Raw genomic sequence first — 17,872 nt, forward strand, 5'->3', positions numbered from 1 at the left:
TCATACCGCTTTAGTTTTTTTTTTTTTTTGTAGCTTTAGATCTTGCAGTATTGTAAATATCAGATCATTTGAATAATTTAAAAATCACTTTGTGCACACAATGTTTTCATCTGTAGCAATTCAAAGACCACAGACATCAAGAATCAGTGTATGAATCTCAACAATGGTGACAGTCAACAAAATATTCAGATAAAACTCTGAACATCACAAAACAAGCTACTAAAAGTCACAACTAAAACAGCAAACGTAAAATAAAATAGTAAGAATAAAAGAAAATAATCAGACAATTCAGCTGCATTGTTTATTCATGCTGCAATGTATGCTGGGATACATGGGAGAGTCTTGTACTATGCTGGTACCAAGCATGCATTGCAACATGAAGCATTTTCTTGACTGTCACCATTGTTGAGAATCATATGCTGATTCTTGATGTCTGTGGTCTTTGCATTGTTACAGATGAAAACTTTTTGTGCACAAAGTGATTTGTAAATTATTTAAATTATCTGCTCTTACAATGCTACTAGATCTGAAGCTATGAAACAAATCCACACATATTCGTAAGACATTGGACTTGAAACTACATCGGCAGACCATCTGCCCCCAACTCTATTTTTTCTTTTTTCTTAGTTTCACTGGCTAAACTGTGTTTTATATAAACACACAATTAAAGCAACCAGTATAATAGCAACACCAAAGTGTCAAGGGGTCAAGAGCCCAGAGCCCAACAAAAGGAAACACTGGTCTCTTTGATGGTGATTTCAAACAAAACAATAAAGCATCTAAACCTCTGTTAATTCTCAATAAGAGCTTCTCTAGAAGTCTGACAGAAATAAAGTCAATCTGGTCAATCTGATGCTGTTTAATCAGATCTTGAGAGGTTTAATGTCTTTTTTTTCAGTTGATTTCATCTTCAGCTGTGGCTGAAGTCAGTTGTAGTTCTTGTGTTTCTCTTTCCTTCGGTGATTCTTCTTGATAACAGCAGCTGTTCATCATTAATGATCAATCATCACATAATTATCTTCTTAAATTCAGCACTGCTTCAATTCTACTTGAACACTCTGTAGTGTGGAAACACATGAACACCAAGCAGTGTGGGGACTTTACTGTGAATTATTACATAAATCTTACCTGTTTCATTCATGTATGACTGATGCATATGAATCGCGTTAAGTTTATTGATTTGTTTATGTTAAAACTATGTAATCTAAATGGATGGAAAATTGTAATGCAATTGAATTACATAAAATGTCAATTTAGACCGAATCATTTTTCTGAGTGTACTTTTCTGGGAAGATAAAACAAAAAACCTGTTTCAGAAGTAATACAGTTTTTGCATTTTATTTGCTTTGCCACAACATATTTCAAAACCACATAACTGTGACCAATACATTTTACAACAACTCTTTTGTAACATATCAAAATTCAATTTTCAGGTATATGGTTTAACCAGAAATTAATTTTTTGATTTTTTTTTGAAAATGTGCAGACTGAATAAAACATAAATAACTACCTCACACTGGAGGTCAACATGTTAAACATGCACATAGATTTGTTAAAATATGCTTTGAAATGAGCAGAAGAAAATAACTGAATCAGCTAAATTAATTGAGCAGCTCATTAGTCAAGTCAAGTCACCTTTATTTATATAGCGCTTTTAACAATACAGATTGTGTCAAAGCACTTAACAGTATCAAATTGGAGGATAGAGTGTCAGTAATGTATAATGATAAGATTAAACACTCAATTTTCAGTTAAAGGCATTTCATTATTGAATTCAGGGATGTCATTGTCTAGCTCAGTTTAGTTTAAATAGTATCTGTGCAATCAAATCGGCGATAATCGCTAGAAATTAAGTATCCCCAACTGAGCAAGCCAGAGGCGACAGCGCAAGGAACCAAAACTCCTCTGAGACAGAATGGAGAAAAACCTTGGGAGAAACCAGGCTCAGTCGGGGCCAGTTCTCCTCTGACCAGACGAAACCCGCAGTTCAAAAGTTTATATTTCTATTTTAATTTTGTTGCAATTTCTAACAATAGTAGTATTATGTAGTTAGGTATTTTATTATATTTTAGTTATTTTGTTATTTTTGGTTGATATATCTGGGGATATATCTCTGGGGGTCATCTGGGTGTCCTTGTCTCCGCTGACGATCAGGGCTGTAGACATCATCTCTTGGTGCTGATCCACCATCTGATCGGATACGGACTGAGAAACAGACTAGGAAAGAAACAGACAAATATTAGCGTAGATGCCATTCAACTTACGATGTAACGAGTACATCGTGTGTTATGGGGAGTGTTCCCGGTTCCGGTTGATCTAATTAATGCAGCCTAACAAGCCTTTAACGGATTTGAATAATAGAAGCGTATTAATGTGTTATGTGTAAGCCAGGCTAAAAAGATGGGTCTTTAATCTAGATTTAAACTGACAGAGTGTGTCTGCCTCCCGAACAGTGTTAGGTAGATTGTTTCAGAGTTTGGGGGCTAAATAGGAAAAGGATCTGCCGCCCGCAGTCGATTTTGATATTCTAGGTATTATCAAATGGCCGGAGTTTTGAGAACGCAGCGGACGTGGAGGACTATAATGCGATAAGAGCTCGCTCAAGTACTGAGGAGCTAAACCATTCAGGGCTTTATAAGTAATTAACAAGATTTTAAAATCTATCCGATGCTTGATAGGGAGCCAGTGCAGTGTTGACAGAACCGGGCTAATGTGGTCATATTTCCTGGTTCTAGTAAGGACTCTAGCTGCTGCATTTTGGACTAACTGTAGTTTGTTGATCAAGCGTGCAGAACAACCACCCAATAAAGCATTACAATAGTCTAACCTTGAGGTCATAAACGCATGAATTAACATTTCTGCATTTGACGTTGAGAGCATTGGTCGCAATTTAGATATGCTTTTGAGATGAAAAATGCAGTTTTACAGATGCTAGAAACATGGCTTTCAAATGACAGATTGCTATCGAACAGCACACCTAGGTTCCTGACTGATGAAGAAGAATTGACAGAGCAGCCGTCAAGTGTTAGATAATGTTCTAGGTTATTACATGTGGGGTTTTAGGTCCGATAATTAACACCTCTGTTTTTCAGAATTTAGCAGTAAAAATTACTCGTCATCCAGTTTTTATATCGACTATGCATTCCGTTAGTTTCTCAATTTGGTGTGTTTCACCGGCCGAAGAAATATAGAGCTGAGTATCATCAGCATAACAGTGAAAGCTAACACCATGTCTCCTGATAATATCTCCCAAGGGTAACATGTAAAGCGTGAAAAGTAACGGCCCTAGTACTGAGCCTTGAGGTACTCCATACTGCACTTGTGATCGATATGATACCTCTTCATTCACTGCTACGAACTGATGGCGGTCAGTTAAGTACAATTTGAACCATGCTAAGGCACTTCCACTAATGCCAACAAAGTTTTCTAGTCTATTCAAAAGAATGTTGTGGTCGATAGTGTCGAACGCAGCGCTAAGATCCAGTAGAACTAATAAAGAGATACAACCATGATCAGATGATAGAAGCAGGTCATTTGTAACTCTAATGAGAACAGTCTCAGTACTATGATACGATCTAAATCCTGACTGGAATTCCTCACAGATATCATTTTTCTCTAGGAAGGAATATAATTGTGAGGATATTACGTTTTCTAGTATCTTTGACAGAAAAGGGAGATTTGAGATCGGTCTGTAATTAACTAGATCTTTGGGGTCAAGTTGTGGTTTTTTAATGAGACGCTTAATAACAGCCAATTTGAAGGTTTTGGGGACATATCCTAATGACAATGATGAATTAATAATAGCCAAAAGAGGATCTATGACTTCTGGAAGCAGCTCTTTTAGTAGTTTAGATGGAATCGGGTCTAACATACATGTTGTTGGTTTAGATGATTTAACAAGTTTATACAATTCTTCCTCTCCCACAGTAGAGAATGAGTGGAATTGTTCCTCAGGGGGTCTATAGTGCGCTATCTGATGCGATACTGTAGCTGATGGCTGCAGGGATACAATTTTATCTCTGATAGTATCAATCTTGGAAGTGAAGTAGTTCATAAAGTCATTACTGCTATGCTCTTGGGAAATGCCAACACCTGTTGATGCTTGATTTTTCGTTAATTTAGTTACTGTATTGAATAAATACCGGGGGTTATGTTTGTTTTCTTCTACACTGTAAAAAATGATTGTGATTTTAACAGTAAAAAACTGTAAAATACCACAGTAATAACCTGTTAAATGATTAAGAGTAAGTTTCCTTACTATATACAGTGAATAACTGTAATAGATCTAACCTTTGTTTTCGAGAAAGTAGCCTCAGAGTCGACACTCATAGACTGTGTCTGAAACCACTCCCTACACCCTCATTCACTAGTCCTACATTACTTCACTATATAGTCCACTAGACAGAGTGATTGAGAACATTTGAGTGAATTCAGACACTGATGAACACCTGCTGTTAACAAACACAATCACTGAAGGAAAGAACAAGAAACAAAACTACAACTGACATACAGCCACAGCCTTAAATGAAATCAACTGAAATAAAACAGCAGAGGATGATTAAACAACTCCACAAACAGCAGCTCCACTTATTACTAACCAGTTTGACTTCATTTCTGTCATATATCTACGAATTAACAGAGGTTTATATTTTATTTCAAATGTTTTGTTTTATCTCACCATTTTGGCGATCAGTGGTTGCTTTTGTTATGCTCTTGACCCTTGACTCTTTGAGGTTAGTTTTTCTTTGGCTGTTATGACTGCGTTTGTAAACACATTAGTTATGACAAGAAAAGCCAAGAGTGTTTGTAGTTTTGGTTAAAACTTAAAAGTGGTGATCATCTTCTAATGACCTGGATCGCTGATCTCAGTTAGTGTCAAACAATGTGGGTGATTTGTAATTAATTTCATATTGGCTATGGTAATAATATTACTCCACAAGTTAAGCTGACAAACCATTATGAAAGAATTTAAAACCTTTATGCACAAAACCTTCAGAGTTACAGCATCATTTAGAAACACACAGACATCAGGAATCAGCACATGAACCTCAACAATGGTGACTATTAATAATAAAACAATTCATGCTGCAAAGCATGCTGGGTGCCAGTACAAAACTCCCAGAATGCACTGCAGCATGAATAAATTATGCAGCTGAATGTTCTTAATATTTTCTTTATTTGCTTTTATTTTGGTGTTGTTTTTGTTGTTACTTTTCAGTAGACTGTTTTGTGATGTTCAGAGTTGAACCGTTTTTTTTAAATTTTTAATATCGCTTTTGATTGTCACCAATTTTGAGATTCATACGCTGATTGCTGATGTCTGTGTGTGTTTAATTTCTGCCGTAGTTCAATACATTTATTTGTGCATATTCTGGTTAGAGCTGTTTCACAACATTTGATTACTGTAGCAATTAATGGTGCAATTAACATATCACATGTTTAATAAGAGACTTAACATGGGATAACCAGTGAATTAAACTAGATCATGACGGTTTTGACATCACAAACAAAAGTCTCCGATGATGATAGATTAATTTGGCGCTTTTGCTTTAAAAACTGTGCTTAATAAACACAGCGAATTAAAAGCAACCAAACAAAAACCAATGTTAAAGAGTCACGAGTCAAGAGCCCAACTAAAGCACCCACTGATCGCCAATATGGTGACTTCAAATGAAAGTACAACAACTAAAATCTCAATAAGAGCTTTTGTACACATGACAGAAATAAAGTAAAAGTGGTTAGTAATAAGATGCTGTTTGTGGAGTTGTTTAATCACCTCTTCTGAAATATTGAGAGATTTCATGTGTTTTATTTCAGTTGATTTCATCTTGGCTTTAGCTGTAAGTTTTGTTTCTCTGCTCTTGTTTCTCGTTCCTTCAATGATTCTACTTGTTAACAGCAGGTGTTCATCAATAAACTCAATCCTAATTTAATTAGTCACTTAATTCTCTCATTAATTCATCACTGCTTCAGTGTTACTTCAACACTCTGTAGTGTGGACACATAGAAGTGCTCTTTATAACTGAGGATTTTGCTGTGGGATTAAAGGGGTTAAATTTGTGAGATGACAAAACATTCTGTGGAACGTCATTTTAACAGAAATATACCGTAAATTTAATTTACGGAACAAACTGTAAAAAACAGTAGATTACTGGCAACCACAGCTGCCGGTATTTCACCGTAAAATCAAGAAAATAAACAGCAAAATACTGTAAAACCTAACAGTCAACTTCCTGTTGTGTTTTGTGGGTCACCATTGTGCTGGAGAGTAGAGCCTGTGTTTAAGTCAAGGACGGACAGAGAGACACTGATGTTATGCTGCATGTTGCTTTATTTAAAGGCAATAACTGTGTAGCTACTGATATAAAGAGAATCTCTTTGTTAGTTTTAATCACGCATGTATGTGTGTTGCTGTTATTTGCAAGAGTTTTGAGCTGAATTGGTGACTTTGCATAAATCAGTAAGATTTTCTTCATGGATTTAAACAAAGTAGTTCTTAATACTCTTATGCTCACATTACATAAACATTATAAATATTAGTTTATAAACAAATGGCAGTTGGATAATTTAAGCGTAGTCGGTTTCTGCAAATAAAATGTCTTAACTGAAAGGTTTGTGTATTAACATTGTATCAGTTAATGAGATACGGTTTTTCACTGTAAATTTAAACAGTTCTGTAAATCCTAAAATGTTGCTACCGTCTTTTTCACGGTAAAATTCTGGCAACCACAGCTGCCGGTATTTTTCCGTAAATTTAACAGATTTTTTTTTACAGTGTAGAAGAGACGAAAAGTAATCAGATCTAGCAGTTTTTAATGCTTTTCTGTAGGATAGGGTACTTTCCCGCCAAGCTAAACGAAATACCTCTAATTTAGTTTTCCTCCAGCTGCGCTCCATTTTCCAGGCTGCTCTCTTTAAGGCGCGAGTGTGCTCATTATACCACGGTGTTGGACTCTTATCCTAAATCTTCCTTAAGCGTAAAGGAGCAACCACATCTAAAGTGTTAGAAAAGAGAGAGTCCATAGTTCCTGTTACATCATCAAGTTGTTCTGAGCTATTGGATATGCTGAGGAACTGAGATAAGTCAGGAAGATTATTTATAAAGCAGTCTTTTGTGGTAGAGGTAATGGTTCTACCATATTTGTAACAAGAAGTTGGCTTTACAGCTTTAGCTATATGGAATATACAGGAGACTAGATAATGATCTGAGATATCATCGCTCTGCTGCAAAATTTCAACGCCACTGACATCAATTCCATGTGACAGTATTAAATCTAGAGTATGATTTCGACAATGAGTAGGTCCTGACACGTGTTGTTTAACACCAATTGAGTTTAGAATGTCTATAAATGCTGATCCCAACGAATCTCTGTCATTATCAACATGGATATTAAAATCACCAACGATTAGGACTTTATCTGCAGTCAGCACTAACTCCGATAGAAGATCAGAAAATTCTTTAATAAAGTCTGTATGGTGCCCTGGTGGCCTGTATACAGTAGCCAGTACAAACATCACAGGATTTATCATTAACACTTGTTTCTTTGGATAACGTTATATGAAGCACCATTACTTCGAACAAATTATACTTGAAACCCGACCTCTGAGAGATACTGAAAATATTTCTATAAATTGTAGCAACACCTCCCCCTTTACCTTTTGGACGCGGTTCATGTTTGTAACAGTAATCTTGGGGTGTAGACTCGTTTAAAGTAATGTAATCGTCTTGTTTTAGCCAGGTTTCTGTCAGACAAAGCACATCTAGTTTATGGTCAGTGAACATATCATTTACAAAAAGTGCTTTTGAAGAAAGGGATCTAATATTTAATAAGCCAAGCTTTATCATGTGTTTATCTGTATTATATAGTTTTTTTATTTGTTGAACATCAATTAAATTGTTACTATTACTTTGGTTTGGATGTTTTCTGTATTTTCTAGTTCGGGGAACAGACACAGTCTCTATAGAGTGATATCTAGGTGAAAAAGATTCTATGTGCTGAGAGTTAACTGACTTTGGTGACGTGAGGCGGCTAGCAGACGATCGGTTTAGCCAGTCTGTCTGCTTCCTGACCTGGGCCCCAGTTAGTCAAATACGAACTCTAAGACTATGTGCCATATTTCTAGAGAGAAGAGCGGCACCACCCCAGGAGGGATGAACACCATCTCTTTTCAACAGGTCAGGTCTGCCCCAAAAATTCTTCCAATTGTCTATAAAGCCTATGTTATTTTGCGGGCACCACTTAGACATCCAGCCATTAAGTGACAACAGTCTGCTATGAATCTCATCACCACGGTAAGCAGGGAGCGGACCAGAGCATATTACAGTGTCTGACATCGTACTTGCAAGTTCACACACCTCTTTAACATTATTTTTGGTGATCTCCGACTGGCGAAGTCGAACATCATTAGCGCCGACGTGGATAACAATCTTACTGAATTTACGTTTAGCATTAGTCAGCACTTTTAAATTTGCCAAGATGTCAGGCGCTCTGGCTCCTGGTAAACAATGGACTATGGTGGCTGGTGTCTCTATTTTCACGTTCCGCATAACAGAATCGCCAATAACTAGAGCACTTTCATCAGGTTTCTCAGTGGGTGCATCACCGAGTGGGGAGAACCTGTTTGATGTTCTGATCGGAACGGAAGAGTGGTGTTTTGACCCGCGACTATGCTGCCTCACAGTAACCCAGGTGCCCTGCTGCACGGGCTCAACCGAAACCGAACAATGTACAGGACTCCCTGAGCTAGTCGCATCCAAAGCAGTATCTACAGCCCTAACATTCTTACTATCCTCAACTAAAGTTTGGATGCGTGTCTCTAGTTCTAAAACCTTCTCTGTCAACTATTTCCCTGCATTTATCACATGTGAATGTGATACCATTACCATTTTTCTTAATGTGACAAATACGTTACATCAAAATTCCACCTACTGTTATAAGAAAATATATGCCATTCATTGTTATTAACAACATGAAGTGCATTAAACATTATATTATGTCAAGGTTTCCCATAGGGTTTGTGAAGGAACTGCAGGTTTATGAGTTTAATGAATATCTGATAATTAATGAAATCATACAAATGTTAAATTAAAATAAGTCATTATAAAATTTATCAAAATAAAGCACTGCCAAAAAAAATAAGTGTTTACCCGCATGTCATGTGACCATAACCAACTTCAGAGAACCATGCATGAGCATGCAAATGTGATACTTAAAATCTTGTTTTAAAATCTGGGGTACTTTAAGTAAATATATAGGTGAAAGAGGATCAGATGAGAAAAAAGCTTGTGAATTTGTGAATTCACGAGTTTGTGCATTTTAATTATTATGAAAGACGAAAACCTTCTAAAGACATAGGAAAACACAGTTAAATAACCTACAGAGTGATAATGCAAATACAAATGTATGTGTTCATCAATAGTTGATGCAATGTTGAAACACTTCTTAAACCTGAAATGATTTTTGTAAATCCAATTTTCAAATGCTGTGTAGCCACCTGACTTCTGACTGATCTCTGTGTGAATGTCCACAGAACTGGAAGACTTTCTGAATGTATATAAGCAGTAGGCTATTTTAGAAAGGAACATTTAAAAGATGAAAAAGAGGAATTAGGGAGAATAAATAAATTATGAATAATTTATTGCTGTTGTGTAAATAATATGTAATTATGCAATCCATAAAAAGTAATTCTGATTACAAGTATTTTCAAATGTAGTTTAATCTAATTACAAGTACTTACATTTTGGAATTTGATTATGTAATCCAGATTACATGTAATCAGTTACTAAAATTTCAGTGTTTTTATTGTGTTTGTTATTCCCAACATCCTTGGAATGAAGTTAGAAACATCTGTCCAAAATATAATCTTGAATGTGTGTACTGAAAGAAGAAGAAAAAAAAATGTTCTGTGTATTATTTTAAAATATACCTCTATTAAATATATATATATATATATATATATGTTCTGTGTATCACTGAGCAATAACCTTAGCTACCTGGTCTCATGGCATTTATGTACCTGCGTGCACTTTTTAGCGTGACATGAAATACGTACCAATAAGTACATATCACTGCAGTTTCCAAAATAAATGAACACTTTCACACAAATTTACAGAGTTGCAATTAATAAAGCATAATTTTCGCACAATTACTTGAAGAATATCATGCTATGACTTCAAAACAATATTAATATACTGGGAGATTTGAAAACTGATGCTTTTGAACGTTAGCATAGCACACATCCAGCCTCATATCTATGGTTTTCATATATGACAAGTTTGTTCGGTGGCTCACGGAGTACAGAGACGGACTTAGAAGACAAGAAGCACTGGTTCGAATCCTGTGTAACTGCGGTTTGACAAAGCAGTTAAAATCTGTGTAAAAGGAAGTTCAAATGGCGCAGTTGCATCAGCTAATACGTTTTTATATCAGTTTTGCATTTGTTAACACTATCGGGTAGGTTTAGGGTTGGGTCTGGTGTAGGGCATATTTCCACGATAGAGCATTAACCTTTAGCGACAGTCCCCGGATATTTGAATTCTGAACCGCCGCAATACGTATCTGAAGCAACGTAATAAAAAAATTAAAAAAACAGCAATACATATCAATATCTACGTAATAAAAACATGCCAGGGTTCACATATTGAACCTGTGTTTTAGCGCCACTCAGTGGACATTTCTATTTGAAACTGCGGCGAAACGTGCAGCAAGGTATGTAAAACGGTGTCGCACAAAAAGTGCGCAGAGGTACGTATTTTTATGAGAACAGGTTGACCTTAGCAATGTCCATCATTTTAAGTCAAGTCACCTTTATTTATATAGCACTTTTAACAATACAGATTGTCAAAGCAACTTTCCAATATCAGAATAGGAAAATAGTGTCAATAATGTAAAATGACAAGATTAAACACTCAATTTTCAGTTAAAGGCATTTCATTATTGAATTCAGTGATGTCATCGCCCAGCTTAGTTCAATTTAAATAGTATCTGTGCAATCAAGTCGAGATATCGCTGGAAAATAAGTGTCCCCAAACTAAGCAAGCCAGAGGCGACGGTGGCAAGGAACCAAAATTCCATCGGTGACAGAATGGAGAAAAAAACCTTGGGAGAAACCAGGCTCAGTCGGGGGGCCAGTTCTCCTCTGACCAGACGAAACCCGTAGTTCAATTCCAACCGCAGCCATGTCAGATTGTGTAAAGGACTCATCTGGTTCCCGAGGTCTTGTCCCTGGGGGACAATGTTATATAATGTTACTGGGGACCTGTCTCTGGGGCTCATCTAGTTGTCCTGGTCTCTGCTTATGTTCAGGGCTGTAGAGGTCATCTCTAGGTGCTGATCCACCATCTGATCTGGATACAGACTGGATCGGGTGGTTACGGTGACCTCGGAATAAGAAGGAAACAGACTAATATTAGCATAGATGCCATTCTTCTTACGATGTAACAAGTACATCGACTGTTATGGGAAGTGTTCCCGTTTCTGGTTTACCTAATTAATGCAGCCTAACAGTCCTTTAAAGGATTTGAACATTAGAAGCGTATTACTGTATTATGTTTAAACCAGGTTAGGTAGACTGTTCCAGAGTTTGGGCGCTAAATAGGAAAACGATCTCCCGCCCGCAGTTGATTTTCATATTCTAGGTATTATCAAATGGCCAGAGTTTTGAGATCGCAGTGGACTTGAAGGACTGTAATGCCATAAGAGCTCACTCAAATACTGAGGTGCCAAACCATTCAGGGCCTTATAGGTAATTAGCAAGATTTTAAAATGTATACGATGTTTAATAAGGAGCCAGTGCAGTGTTGACTGAACCGGGCTAATGTGGTCATGCTTCCTGGTTCTGGTAAGAACTCTAGCTGCTGCATTTTGAACCAGCTGGAGTTTGTTTATTAAACGTGCAGAACAACCACTCAATAAAGCATTACAATAATCTATCTTCGAGGTCATGAACGCATTAATTAATGTTTCTGCATTTGACATTGAGAGCATAGGTCGTAATTTAGATATATTTTTAAGATGAAAAAATGCAGTTTTACAAATGCTAGAAACATGTTTTTCGAAGGAAAGATTGCTATCAAAAAGTACGCCTAGGTTCCTTCCTGATGAAGCAGCCATCAAGTATTAGACAGTGATCTAGATTATTACATACACCTGTTTTTTTTGTTTTGTTTTTTTTTTTCAGAATTTAGCAGCAAGAAATTGCTAGTCATCCAGTTTTTGATATCAACTATACATTCTGTTAGTTCTGCAAATTGGTATGTTTCATCGGGTCACGAAGAAATATAGAGCTGAGTATCATCAGCATAACAGTGAAAGCTAACACCATGTTTCCTAATGATATCTCCCAAGGATAACATGTAAAGCGTGAAAAGTAAGGGGCGAAGTACTGAGCCTTGAGGTACTCCATACTGCACTTGTGATTGGTATGATACCTCTTCATTTACTGCCACAAATCTATGGCAGTCAGATAAGTACGATTTGAGCCATGCCAGTGAACTTCCTCTAATGCCAACATAATTTTCTAGACTATTTAAAAGAATGTTGTGGTCGATAGTGTCAAACGCGGCACTAAGATCCAGTAGCACTGATAGAGAGCTACAACCACGATCAGATGAGAGCAGTCTCAGTACTATGATACGGTCTAAAACATGACTGGAAATCCTCACATATATATTTTTCTCTAAGAAGGAACATAGTTGTGATGATACTACCTTTTCTAGTATTTTTGACAGAAAAGGGAGATTTGAGATCGGTCTGTAATTAATTAATTATTTGGGGTCAAGTTGTGTTTTTTTTTTTTTTTTAATGAGAGGCTTAATAACAGCCAGTTTAAAAGTTTTTGGGACATATCCTAATGACAATGATGAGTTAATAATATTCAGAAGAGGATCTATTACTTCTGGAAGCACCTCTTTTATTAGCTTGGATGTAACAGGGTCTAACATACAGGTTGTTGGTTTAGATGATTTAACAAGTTTATACAATTGTTAATTTCCAATAGAAGAGAATGAGTTGTTCCTCAGGGGATCTATAGCGTACTATCTGGTACGATACTGTAGCTGACGGCTGCATGGTTACAATTTGATCTAAAATAGTTTCGATCTTGGAAGTAAAGTAGTTCATAAAGTCATTACTACTGTGCTGCTGGGTAATGTCTGCACATGCTGATGTTATATTTTTTGTTAATTTAGCCACTGTATTGGAAAAAAAAATACTTGGGGTTGTGTATGTTTTCTTCTAAAAGAGACGTAAAGTAAGCAGATCTAGCAGTTTTTAAGGCCTTCCTGTAGGAGAGAGTATTTTCCCACCAAACAATACGAAATACCTCTAATTTTGTTTTTCTCCAGCTGCGCTCCATTTTCCGGGCTGCTCTCTTTAAGGCCCTAGTGTGCTCATTATACCACAGTGTTGGACTCTTTTCCTTAACCTTCCTTAAGTGTAAAGGAGCAAGTTTCTGTTACATCATCAAGTTGTTCTGAGCTATTGGATATGCTGAGGAACTGAGATAAATCAGGAAGATTATTTATAAAGCAGTCTTTTGTGGTAGAAGTGATGGTTTTACACCAATTGAGTTTAGAATGTCTATAAATGCTGATCCCAACAAATCTTTTTCATTATCAACATGGATATTAAAATCACCAACAACTAGTACTTTATCTGCAGCCAGCACTAACTCCGATAGAAAATCAGTAAATTCTTTAATAAAGTCTGTATGGTGCCCTGGTGGCCTGTATACAGTAGCCAGTACAAACATCACAGGGGATTTATAATTAATACTTGTTTCTTTGGATAACATTATATGAAGCACCATGACTTCGAACGAATTATACTTGAAACCCGGCCTCTAAGAAATACTGCAAATATTGCTATAAATTGTAGCAACACCTCCCCCTTTACCTTTTGGACGCGGTTCATGTTTGTAACAGTAATCTTGGGGTGTAGACTCGTTTAAAGTAATGTAATCATCTGGTTTTAGCTAGGTTTCTGTCAAACAAAGCACATCTAGTTTATGGGCAGTGACCATATCATTTACAAAAAGTGCTTCTGAAAGGGATCTAATATTCAATAAGCCAAGCTTTATCATGTGTTTATCTGTATTATATATGTTTTTTATTTGTTGAACATCAGTTGAATTGTTACTCTTACTTTTGTTTGGATGTTTTCTGTATTTTCTGGTTTGGGGAACAGACACAGTCTCTATACACTCAAAAAATGATTTGGTCTAAATTGACATTTTATGTAATTCAATAAATCAATAAACTTAATATGATTCATATCCATCAGTCATACGTGAATGAAACAGGTAAGATTTATGTAATAATTCACAGCAAAGTCCCCACACTGCTCAGTGTTCATGTGTTTCCACACTACAGAGTGTCCAAGTAGCATTGAAGCAGTGCTGGAGTTAAGAAGATAATTATGTGATGATTGATCATTAATGATGAACAGCTGCTGTTATCAAGAAGAATCACAGAAGGAAAGAGAAACACAAGAACTACAACTGACTTCAGACACAGACGAAGATGAAATCAACTGAAATAAAAGAAGACATTAAATCTCTCAAGATCTGATTAAACAACTCCACAAACAGCATCAGATTGACTTTATTTCTGTCAGACTTCTAGAGAAGCTCTTATTGAGAATTAACAGAGGTTTAGATGCTTTATTGATTTGTTTGAAATCACCATCAAAGAGACCAGTGTTTCCTTTTGTTGGGCTCTGGGCTCTTGACCCCTTGACATTTTGGTGTTAATATTACACTGGTTGCTTTAACTGTGTGTTTATATAAGACACACTTCGCTTAGCCAGCAAAGCTAAGAAAAAAAAAAAAAAGAGTTGTGGGCAAATGATCCACCGATTTCATTTCGAGTCCAACATCTGATTGTATGAATGTAGTACTGCTTTAGATTTTTTATGTAGCTTCAGATCTAGCAGTCTTGTAAAATCAGATAATTTAAATAATTTACAAATCACTTTGTGCACAACAAGTTTTCATCTGTAACAATGCAAAGACCACAGACATCAAGAATCAGCGTATGAATCTCAACAATGGTGACAGTCAACAAAATGCTTCATGTTGCAATGCATGCTGGGTACCAGCGTAGTACAAGACTGTCCCATGTATCCCAGCATGCTTTGCAGCATGAATAAACAATGCAGCTGAATTGTCTGATTTTCTTTTATTCTTACTATTTTATTTTACGTATGCTTTTATAGTTGTGACTTTTAGTAGCTTGTTTTGTGATGTTCAGAGTTTCATCTGAATATTTTCTTGACTGTCACCATTGTTGAGATTCATATACTGATTCTTGATGTCTGTGGTCTTTGTATTGCTACAGATGAAAACTTTATGTGCACAAAGTGATTTGTAAATTATCTGATATTTACAATACTGCAAGATATGAAGCTATGAAAAAATCTAAAACAGTATAATGTCTATATAATCAGAAATTGGACTTGAAATGAGATCGGTGGATCATCTACCCACAACTCTTTTTCACTTGGTTTCACTGGTTAAGCTAAGTGTGTTTTAAATGATCACACAAATAAAGCAACCATCATAATATTAACACCAAAATGTAAAGGGGTCAAGAGCTCAACAAAAGGAAACACTGGTCTCTTTGATGGTGATTTCAAACAAAACAATAAAGCATCTAAACCTCTGTTAATTCTCAATAAGAGCTTCTCTAGAAGTCTTCTGGTCATTCTGATGCTGTTTGTGAAGCTGTTTAATCAGATCTTGAGAGATTTAATGTCTTCTTTTCTTTGATTTCATCTTCGGCTGTGGCTGAAGTCAGTTGTAGTTCTTGTGTTTCTCTTTCCTTCGGTGATTCTTCTTGATAACAGCAGCTGTTCATCATTAATCATCACGTAATTATCTTCTTAACTCAACACTGCTTCAGTTCTACTTGAACACTCTGTAGTGTGGAAACACATGAACACTGAGCAGTGTGGGGACTTTGCTGTGAATTATTACATAAATCTTACCTGTTTCATTCACGTATGACTGATGCATATGACTCACATTAAGTATATTGATTTGTTTATGTTAAAACTATGTAATCTAAATGGATGGAAAATTGTTATGCAATTGAATTACATAAAATGTAAATTCAGACCGAATCATTTTTTTGAGTGTAGATGTGCTTTGTTTGACAGAAACCTAGCTAAAACCAGATGATTACATTACTTTAAACAAGTCTACACCCCAAGATTACTGTTACAAACATGAACCGCGTCCAAAAGGTAAAGGGGGAGGTGTTGCTACAATTTATAGCAATATTTGCAGTATCTCTCAGAGGTTGGGTTTCAAGTATAATTCGTTCGAAGTAATGGTTCTTCATATAACGTTATCCAAAGAAACAAGTGTTAATGATAAATCCCCTGTGATGTTTGTACTGGCTACTGTATACAGGCCACCAGGGCACCATACAGACTTTATTAAAGAATTTTCTGATTTTCAATCGGAGTTAGTGCTGACTGCAGATAAAGTCCTAATTGTTGGTGATTTTAATATCCATGTTGATAATGAAAAAAGATGCGTTGGGATCAGCATTTATAGACATTCTAAACTCTATTGGTGTTAAACAACACGTGTCAGGACCTACTCATTGTCGAAATCATACTCTAGATTTAATACTGTCACATGGAATTGATGTCAGTGGCGTTGAAATTTTACAGCAGAGCGATGATATTAGAATTGTATTAGAAGTGTAGAAGATGGCGCCTCTGTGTTTGGCACGCCGTCTGCTGTTCTCCCCGTCTTTGTTGTTTTTAGTACTTATGTTTTTATTTATGTCTATTTTTATTACTGGCTGTAAAATGGCGTTGGTGTATAATCGCCAAACACTTATGGACATTCGAATGGCTTTTGAAACAGCCAGGACCGACACCTGTGCGTCTCAACCTTCTCTGCCGCCTACCTATTCCTACTTCTCTTCACATCAGTACCGGCATGTTACAGACTTGCCGTGGAAAGAAGCGTCGGCGAAAAGAGGAAAGCGTGCTGGAGTTGCAGTTCGGCTGAGATCCTCTGCTGTTTTACTGTCTACCGGGCCTGGGATGATACGCGGATTATATCTTCACTGGCGATCGCTGGACTCAACGTATCGATGGCTTCGACCTGTTGTCCCTGCTGTCCCTGGCCCTGTCTCTCTGCGCCGCTTCCTTCCGCGTGTTCGTTGTGGTGGAGTAAATGCTTCCAACCTTCGATTGACCCAGAGATCTACGCAACCCCAGGAAGATGTGTCGCCATTTCACGTGGCTTTGATCAACGACGTTCTCTGGTAAATAAGACATTTATATTAAATGACTTTTTACCCTGCACGCTGGACGCCCTATGTATCACTGAAACTTGGATTAAACCCGGAGACTTAAGCCCATTCACTGAGCTGGTGCCTCAGGGCCGTAGCTTTTTAAATTCCCCTCGGTTATCTGGTCGAGGTGGGGGCTTGGCGGCAGTGTTTAAAGGCTCGTATCTCTGTCGCAGTCTATCAACTGGGACTCATAGTTGTTTCGAGGTTATGCTGTTTCAACTTTCACTAGTCAACCCTGTGGTTTTGCAGTCATATACCGACCACCTAACGTAAATAGGGAATTTTAAATGAATTTGCTCAATTTATGAGTGAAATCGTCACCAGTTACGACAGGATTTTAATACTGGGAGACTTTAACATACATGTCTGTTGTGATTCCAAACCACTATCCAAAGACTTTCTTAGATTACTTGATTCTTTTGACTTTGTGCAATGGGTATCTGGACCTACTCATGCTCAAGGACATACTCTGGACTTGATTTTATCTCGTGGTGTGTCAGTGCTGGATATAAAAATTGTGGACGCTGGCATATCTGATCATCTACCCATATTGTTCTC

The sequence above is a fragment of the Onychostoma macrolepis genome, chromosome 25 (assembly GCF_012432095.1).
Source record: "Onychostoma macrolepis isolate SWU-2019 chromosome 25, ASM1243209v1, whole genome shotgun sequence".
In the NCBI taxonomy this organism is placed as follows: domain Eukaryota; kingdom Metazoa; phylum Chordata; class Actinopteri; order Cypriniformes; family Cyprinidae; genus Onychostoma; species Onychostoma macrolepis.